Raw genomic sequence first — 10,393 nt, forward strand, 5'->3', positions numbered from 1 at the left:
TCTGGTCAAAGGCATGTAACTCAGTTGCAGGTTTTATCCCTGGTCCCTGTCACGTACAGTCAGGAGGCAACCAGTCCATGTGAATATGTCTCTCTCACATTGATGTTTCTCTCTCTCTCTCTCCCCTTTCCCCACTCCTTCCATTCTCTTTGTACAGATCAATGGAAAAAATATCCTCAGGTTAAGATTTTTAAAAAGGGGACTAGATGGTCAAAGGAGACATTTTTCAGAAGGCACTAATAATGTTGAATCTGAATGACAAGAAAAATAGTCAAGCATGAATTAAAGGGAAGATTATCCCACAACACCCAGTGCAAAAAACCGACTATAATCTGAGTATTTGTGTCTTTCTCAAATTCTCATGTCAAAGCCCTATCCAACAGTGTGACAGTATTTGGAGGTGCCACCTTTGTAAGACAATTAGGTCATGAGGGTGGGGTTCTCATGAATAGAATTAGTGGCTTTATAGCAAGAGGCCAGAAAGCTAGCTAACTCTCTTTCTACCATGTGAGGGTATAACAGGAAGTCAGCTGTCTGCAAACCAGGAAGCAGGCCCTCACCAGATACTACATCTACTATCACCTTGATCCTGGAATTTACAGGCTTCGTAACTGTAATAAATAATTATTGTTTGAGTTACCAAGTCTTTGGTATTTTGTCATAGCAGTGGAACTGACCAAGACAGGTGCTGAAATGTGAACATGGTTGGTGTGTTGGGCTTCTGCAACCTGTTTGCCCTAATGGTCTTTTCTCCATGGTCATTGCTGATTTAGGCAGAGAAAGATAGATATATATCTCATGCAAGGTGGTCAACCCAGTTTATCTTGGTTATTTGAGCCACCATTAACTGTTGCTAATACGTCTCTGCTGGTCATTTGAGCTTGATCTGCAAACCCAAGAGCTGAAGAACAAAGGAGAAAATACTGAACAAAAGCAGTGATGAAATTGTGTGCCTAGAAAGGGAGAATTTTTTAAAAAGCTGTTTTGATTCTTGAGAGTCCCACAGTCCTGGGTTTCAGACCTCCATGAGTTTGATTCTGTTCCCTAAGGTAGGGTTCCAGAAGAAAGTCCTATATCCTTACACTAAGATCTGTTCTTGGTCTAAGTATTTTGAGTGGGTGTTTGTAATTTGTAAACAAAGAGATTACAAGGGTTTAAGGAGATATTTGAGTAAGAATATGAGCAATGGCAAGAATCTTCTGAAAATCATAGGATGACATGAGGAAGTAAAAGCTCAGTGTGGACTTCCATGAGCTTAATCATAGGACATGAAGAAAATTAAGTAGAAATTCAGGTTCTTTGAAAATAGAGACTCTTAGCTCAGCTATCCCCAGCTGAGAGATTTCACCAGCTACTTAATTTAGGGGAATAAACATGCAGTATCCCTCTGTATAACATTCAGTCTTGCCATGTTTAATCATGTGAATATAAATGATATAGCACAGTACATATACTTCTTCATTAGTGTGGATTCATTCAGTCTCAATTAATCTTTTCATGTACCTCTAAATCTAAGATCCCTCCAAGGTAATGTTAATGATAAATAACTCAATGGAATTGACATACACACTTCCTGGCTATTTTAGACATGATCCTTGTGGTCAGAGAAGGTAAAACAAGATAGCAATGTATCTGAAAAAAAAAGTTGCTTTAACCAAACTTATATAAATCTAGGTGCTTTATAAGTTGCACTACAATTAAATATCATGGTGAACCCTGGCACCTTGGATGGAAGAAACATGGGGGTGGGAGAAAGACAAAATAATTAACATGGCCACGGAGATCTATTATTCATTGAAACATGTTCTTTGATGTCAGTGTGGATGCCTTGAGGAATGCATAAGGATCCACAGTGTCTTCATTACCAGGCTTCCTTCCTTCCAGTATGCCATCTTTTCAAGAAAGAACAAAAGAGCAGACAGACTCATGGAAAATCTCTAAAAGATGTATCAGGTAAAGAGAATTTTTATTCCAACATTAGCTATACTTCATTTTTTTTCTTTAGTCCACTAAGAGTCTGTAAGAATTTTGGAAATTCTGTTACTTTTGCTTAGTTGCAGTGTATTTTTCCCTAAGTGAATTTAGCTAATCTCTAGTAAATCATGTGTGCTTTTGTGGTATCTGATATTAAAATCAATGTAGAGTTTCTATTTCCTTAACACAAACTTGGCAATAAAAATATTTACTCAGTATTAACCTCTTCGGAAGATATTTTGCTTCAAAACCATATCACAGGGTGTTTCCTGAGGAGGTGTCCCAGAGTAGATTGGCCCATTTGGCTGGAGCATTTTCCGGCCAGTAGATTAACATACTTGGCAAAGAGCCTCTAACATTATTTATGGCGTGCAGCAGCTTTTACGAGGGAAAATTAAATGAGACTCTCCTGGGAGCACTATTTTAGCTGAGGATATTCCCTGAGCCATGAGGGCATGAGGATACTTAGAGAAGCCCATGGTGCTGCCACTGACTGATGCCATCCCATTTTGACGATAGATGATTTTTTTCCAGGGAACCCAGAAAAGAAAGACTGTGTGTGTGTGTGTGTGTGTGTGTGTGTGTGTGTGTGTATTACAATCCAAAAGAATGAGATTCAAGTATAACCAAAACAATATTCAAATGCATCTCTAATTTGGTAGAACCTCAGATCTGACAACAATATGAAGGCATCATAGGGACACTCACTGAGTACAGCCATAAACAATACATTTGAACAATAATGACTATAATGAATCATATGTATTGGGAGAGGTGCTATCCACAGAGGAGATAACACAAAAAGCCTGGCAAGAGCAGACCAAATTGAGGCCCATATTCTCAACAAAGACTTAGTAATTTAGATCACGAGAGTCTGACAGACCGGGTGTGAAGCCAGTTCTTTTATTTACTAGTTGAGTAACCTTGGGCAAGCAATTTCTATACTAAGCTTCAGGTTGCTCATCTATAAAGGGAACAGTAATAGCACCTAGTTTATGGGTCTGTTAGAAGGTTTATAGTGAGAATATGAGCACAATGTCTGGCCTTTATTAACAACCCAGTAAATATTGGTGGAATTGGTGGTAGTAATCAGCTCTCAATAAATGTTAGTTGTTATGATAGTCTAGGAACTGGGCTAAATGCATTGAATCTTCCCAACAACTTCATGACGATATGAGTGCAATTATTTTTCTCTCATTACAAGTGAAAAGAGTGAGGTACAGAAGATTACGTAAATTGGCTGTGAATATACAGCTGATATATGGCAGAGTTAGAACTGAAATGAAAGCAAGATGGCTCTAATGTCTGGACTCTTAACTGCTATGGCTGTGGGGATGCTGGTGGTAGCAGACTTGTAGAAACATAGTAGTTTATTCAAAGGCATTAATGTAATCGTTCTTTAATAAGGCATTCAATATTTTGTTTATTTATTCATAAAATGTGAAATGGGCATTTTCATCCTGCCAGATTCTCAGTGAAATTTAGAAAGTGGCGACTTGCTTCAAGAGATCCTGAGAAAATGTGTGTGCATAATACACCAACTCTGGAATTTGAATTCTAACCTTGCTAGTGCGATGTAACATGGAGGATGCTACCAAACTCCACCAGCTCCATTTTCCTCTTTGGTGAAACTTCACAGGATTACTATGAAGATTAAATTAAAGAGGCTATTCATATAATACACTCATAGAAGATCTGATCAATGTTAATTAAACCTGCTGTTGGCTCTTTTCTTTAAACTAGTTGGGTAGGTTTTTATATACATATGAAACATTAAGCCAAAAAAGAGGAAGTTTAGTGACACCTTAACATAATGCATGCAATATAAAATTCCTTTCTTCCTTCTGCTCATCTTTCCTTCCTATTTTCCTTCCGTCATGTGCCATATTCAGTATAAACACAACATGCCACGCTGTATACACAACACTGGAGTTATAACAAAAAGCAGGCAATACGTGTATGAGTAAGTGCCATGCTTAATGTTCCAGAGGCAGAGACTTCTCTGCACTGAAGTGATGGGGACAGCCGTGCACGTAAGATGATACTTTAGTTAGCCCTTGAGGATGGAGGATCTGGAGAGGGAATAATAATCTAGGGGGAAGAACAGAAGTAAAATATGAGAAGCCAGAATTTGTGAGATGTTTGCTCATCATTAAAGGTTAAATAAACCATTCATAAAGAATGGCCATTAATATTAAATATTATATATATATATATATATATATATATATATATATATAATTTCAGAGAGGAAGGGAGAGGGATAGAGAGATAAAACATCAATGATGAGAGAGACTCATTGATTATCTGCCTCCTACACACCCAACATTGGGGATCGAACCTACAATAGGGCATGTGCCCTGACCAGGAATCCAACCATGACCTCCTGGTTCATAGGGCGATGCTCAACCACTGAGATATGCAGGCCAGGTGAGAATGGCCATTAATATTAGCTACCTCAGTAGCCCTATGGAAATTTTCATTAAGAATAACCTGGAATGAAACCCAATGCATTAAGCAGACACTGAGGGATTCTGATGGAAGCTGGGGAAAGACCTCCAGAGATCTTCCCAGCATGCCATTTGCTCCAGGGCATGTGCAGCGATCCCATTATGCTTTTCTAGAATAAAATTTAAACAAAAGAAAAACAAAATCTCCCTTAAGGGAGTACTGGAAGTTTAAACGTTAATTTGAGAACAGCCTAGGAGAATTTGATTACAAGTCTGAGTCAGCCTGTGCATAACAGACCAGGAATGAAGAATTTGAATAGGAAAATAATATAATGAAAGCCATGTTGAGGACAAATCACCTGACTTAGATCAACAGTTTGATTCGGGAGACTAAGATGTTACCTGCAAGATGACTAAATGGGTATTACCGCAGTCTAGTTTTAATATAGCCCAAAGAATTTTATACGAAATCAAGATGGTCTGAGTTGCAATAAAAATCTAACCGCAAATTTGCACATAGCTCTGAGTGTCTCCTTCAAAAGAAAAGAAAATAGAGTCCCATTTCCTATCACTTTTAGAAATGTGAACGATTTTGTGTATGAAATCAAATGCATGCAACTATCCTTCCACAGTGATTTCTCAGCTCTATGACAATGTGAATTTATATGAGTACTTTACATCTTTACTTATAATCCAGAATCCCAAACACAGACGAAATTAAACTCAGTAAATTAGCAATAGCTTTTACTCAAACTGTTTCTCACTAAATAATTTCAATATACTATTGGTTTGGATTAACATTACTGATTGATTTACCTCGAGTAATGTCAAAGCCTCTAAGACATTTCTCAACTTCTTTGTATTCTCTATGGAGGCCATTTAGTAGGTAGAATAATTTTCTCCAAAAATGTTCATTTTTTAATCCCTGGAACCTGTTAGTAAGGGACTTTTCAGTTGTGAGTAAGCCAAAAATCTTGAGATAGGAGATTATTTTTGGGTTATATAAGTTGGCTCAATACAATTATAAAAGTCTTTCTAATGGGGAAAAAATAAACTAACAAGCAAACTAGAGACAGACTCATAGATAGAGGGCAGGGTGACAGTTGATGGGGGTGGGGGTTTGAGGGTGGGGCAGGGGTATGGAAGGATTGAGGAAAAAATAAAAAAAGAGAGAAAACTCATGGACATGGTGATTGCCTGTGTGGTGATTGCCTTGCCAGGGGTAAGGGGAGGTAGAGAAGGGTATGGAGGATAAATGGTGATGGAAGGAGTTTTGGCTTGAGGTGGTGAGCACAAAATACAGTGTACAAATAATGTGCTATGGAATGGTGCACCTGAAACTTGTACAGTTTTGTTAACCAGTGTCACCCTAATAAATTCAATAAATAGGGGGAAAAAGAGTCCTTCTAAGTAAAACAGGGAGGAAGAGTCAGAGAAAAAGACGAGATTATGAAAGCTACGGTCAACATGATGCAGTGAGCAAGACTCAACTGGCTGTTGCTGTTTTTGAGGATGGAAGGAAGGTCCCAAAGGATGCGGGTGGCCTCTGGAAGCTGGAAAACACAAGGCAGCAGATTCTCTTATGGAGTCTCCAGGAGGAACACAGTCTGGACAACACACTTTCAACCTAGTGAAACAGTTGTTCTTCTGACCTTAAGGATTTTGAGATAATAGATGCTTGTGGTTTAAACCCTACTAGAGGGCCAGTGCACGAAATTTGGTCTCTAGGCCTGGCTGGTGATCGGGGCCTATTGGGGCAGTCTCGCCCAGTCCTGATAGGGACCAGGCCAGGCGGGGCCTGCTGGCTACCTGCTGGGGCCTGGGGGCCTGCTGGCTGCTGGACAGGGCATGCAGATGGGGCCTGCCGGTTGTGGGGAGGGACTGGGGAGGTTGGCGGTCACAGGAGGTTCACTGTGGGAGCACACTGACCATCAGGGGGCAGCTCCTGCATTGAGCTTCTGCTCCCTGGTGGTAAGTGTGCATCATAGCAACCGGTCGACCAGTCAAAATGGTCGCTTAGGCTTTTATATAGAAGGTAATTTGTTAGACCAGCAACAGGAAACTAATACAAAATAACCTAAATAACTTGAAAGAAAACTATAGAGAGCATCCTGAAGGTCAAAGAGGTTCATTGACCTATTTCTAGTGAATTCCTAGAATAACTTTTTTCTGGACACTTCACTTGAAAAATTTTCCAGTGACTATGTCTTCAAGCTTTAAATCATCTAAAAAACTACACTCTAAGACTAAGGAGGTGTGGATTCATGGAAAATTAGTTATTCTCTCTAGGACTCAATTTCTTTAAAACAAGGTCTATAAAAACACCTATTTTAAAGAAATATGTTGAGGACTTAAGGGGAACTGACATTTAAGTATTATATAGCTTAATACATTCATTCATTAAAAAACAACACCTGTTTGCAGGAAATGCAGCTACTTTGTACGAGGCATTTTATTAAACTCTCAAGATAAGCAATAAGACATGGCCCCCACCTTCAACATGCTCAGTCTTACACGCTGCAGGTTCTCTGTAAATATGGATCCTACAATGCTAGCATACATAACACCTGCTCATAATGATGAAATTTAGTCAGTTTCTATGATGTTGGCACACAGTAAATGTAATGAAGACATGATCAATCTCTCAGGACTTATAAACAGTACTAAATATCTTATATACATGCAAGGATGATATGTAAATATTTTCTCCATAACTCATCTGAAAGATTATTGGAACTTTGACACAATAGGTCCTGTATCATGTGTCAATGGAAGGTAAATCCTACTATGACAGTTTTTCTGTGTTTACACCCCTTTGGAAGAACTGATTTGTAGCTGTGGTATACCGTTAATTGTCTTTTCTGGTCCATGATGTTACAGAGAGGTATGAATGTATGATCAATGCACCAATGCTCAACCTAATGCGCTTCAACAGCTTGCCCTATATGTCCAATTGATATGGGGCATTTAGCAACTACAAGGACGTTCCCAAGCAAAGGCATATTCCTAACTCTACTCGCTCACTGCCATATTTTTCCAATGTTCACATCTCCTCAGCAACAACAACATGCATTCCTTAGAAGCTGCCAAGCAACAACGGGAATACAAATAGAGTGCTGTACCGTCACTTAAGTAAATCACACCAGCCTCGAAGCCTGGGAAGGTAGCAGGGCAAGCTGGACTTTCCTGAAGACAAGATTAAAGTGCAGTTCAGGGAAAAGTCACTGAAATGAATACTTCATATGCGAAGGCAACATATATTTACAGAAAATAAAATCTTGGTTAAAATACTTTTGAGTCATGTATAAGTATTCACTGTAAATGAGAAAGATTTTGCTTGATCTACTTGGTTCACTGTCTAGGTGTTTCCCCCCGCTCTGTGCTAATGGCAAGCAATCAATCATCGAAGCAGTAATCAGATTTTGCAGAAGGCCACCGGCATCATTTTCAATCATTTAACTTTGCCAGACTGCCTCCCTTCTTTATGAATCACAGAGATTAATGTGAAAGAATTTTTAAATGCATTTTAGGAAAATTAACAAATTATGATTCTTCTTTTACTCACAGTTCACCATTTCACCAGGCATTATGCATATTCTGTATTGTGGCTTCTAATAGCTTTATTACTCAGAGGAAGAAAAATAGTGAGGGCATCCTGTACTTAATACAGGGATGTGCTTTGGACAGATAATGCACATATTCAAAATAGAAAGCTTTAGGTAAAAGTGCTTTTGTGGTTATATTCTTCCCCAAGTTACTTTCCAGAATAAATATCCCTCAAGGTAGGCTATGGTTCAAACAGCAATAGAAAAAAAAATCACATGCATTTTTGTCTCCAAGCTGGTCACCTTTGGAAATTCTTCACAGCCTTTTCAGGTACAAGGTTTTTGTTTCAATTTGGACTCGAATATTTTTAGATTTTTAGCCATAAAATTTTCCTCTAAAACTCTTTCCAGTCCATTAAATTCAGATTTATTATGTTTTCCTGTTTATGTAAACATTGCTTGCTCATTTTAAAATAGCAATGGAAGATTAAAGTATAGCAAATCAATGAGAAATGGCTTAAAATCCCATCAGCCTGTGATAGCATTAATTTTAAGACAATTCTTACATACACATGCATTTATTTTATCACCTTCATTCTTCTTCTTTATTCCTTCTCTTTCTCTAATTCTTTCTATTGCTTATATCTTCTATTTTTTCTATACACTCCAATACCCTAATCTCTCTGTTCTTTCTCCCCAAAACCACAGACCTAAATGTAAAATGCAAACTTATAAAATTCCTAGGAGATAACATAAGAGAAAAAAATAGATGACCTTCGGTGATGCCTTTTCAGATACACCAAAGGCACAGTCCATGAAAGAAATAATTGACAAGTTGGATTTCATTAAAATGAAACACTTCTGCTCTGCAAAAGTCAATGTCCAGAGAATTAGAACATAAGCTACTGAACAGAAAAAAAATATTTATAAAAGACACATCTAATAAAGAATTATTATCGACAATATACAGAAAACTCTTAAAACTCAACAATAAGAAAACAAACAACCAGATTATAAAAACAGACCAAAGAGCTTAACAGACACTTTGCCAAAGATATCCAGATGACAAATAAGCATATGAGCAGATGTTCCACATCATATAAATAACAATGAGATCCCTATCAGGATAGCCAAAATATGCAACACTGACAACACCAAGCGCTGGTGAGAATTCGGAGCAACAGAAACTCTTGTTCATTGCTGGTGGGGATGCAAAATGGTACAGCCACTTTGGGAGACAGTTTGGAAGTTTCTCACAAAAGTAAATATACTCTTACCATATCACCCAGCAATTATATTCCTTGATAGTTACCCAAAGGAGATAACTTACGCCCACACAAAAACCTGCACACTGATGTTTATATCTATACATGTCCAAACTTGAAGAAACCAAGATGTCCTTCAGTAGGTGGATGGATAAATAGTGGTACATGAATGAGCTATCAAACCATGAAAAGACATGGAAGAACCTTATATGCATATTTTTAAGTGAAAGAAGTCAACATGAAAATGATACATACTGTATGATTCCAACTATATGACATTCTGGAAAAGGCAAATATTTGGAGACAGTAAAAAGATCAATATTGCCAGAGATTAGAAAAGTGAGGGAAGAATGATTAGAAAGAGCACAGAGAAATTTTTGGGCAGTGAAAATACTCTGTATGAGCCCAGCCAGTGTGGCTCAGTGGTTGAGCATCAACCTATGGGACAGGGGGTCACAGTTCAATTCCCTGTCAGGGCACATGCCCCGGTTGTGGGCTCGATCCCCAGTGTGTGGCATACAGAGGATCTCTTAATTAATAATTCTTTTATCATTGATGTTTCTATCTCTCTCTCCCTCTCCCTTCTTCTCTGAAATCAATAAAAATATATTTAAAAATTACTCTGTATGATACTATAGTGATGGCTACATGTCATTATACATTTGTCCATACCCACAGAATGAACATCAAGAGTGAACCATGTGTATTTGGTTCATGATAATGCAGGTTCATCAATTGTAACAAATATACCAGTCTGGTGGAAGGTGTTGATAATGGGAAAGGCTATGTATGTATAAGAGCACTTGTATATGGTAATCTCTCTACATCCCTCTTAATTTTTCCTTGTACATAAAACTGCTATGAAAAGTAAAGACTTTTAGAAGTTTTATGAAAAATAATTTCAAGTCTCAGGGCAAGAGAATTTCATTTGCTTCAGGTTAAGTCAGGTTTTCTGATACAGGACCTCAGAATGTGACTGTATTTGGAAATAGGGTCTTTGAAGAAGTGATTAAGTTAAAATGAGACCTTTCAGATGGACCCTAATCCCAAATGACCTGTGTTTTTATAATAAGACTTCCAGTCTAATTCAATGTTCTTTACATTGAGCATGATGGATCCAGGCATGGATGTCAATGTAGACCTAGAAAAATTATTCATT

This window comes from Myotis lucifugus, unplaced genomic scaffold, assembly GCF_000147115.1.
Source record: "Myotis lucifugus unplaced genomic scaffold, Myoluc2.0 scaffold_44, whole genome shotgun sequence".
NCBI lineage: Eukaryota > Metazoa > Chordata > Mammalia > Chiroptera > Vespertilionidae > Myotis > Myotis lucifugus.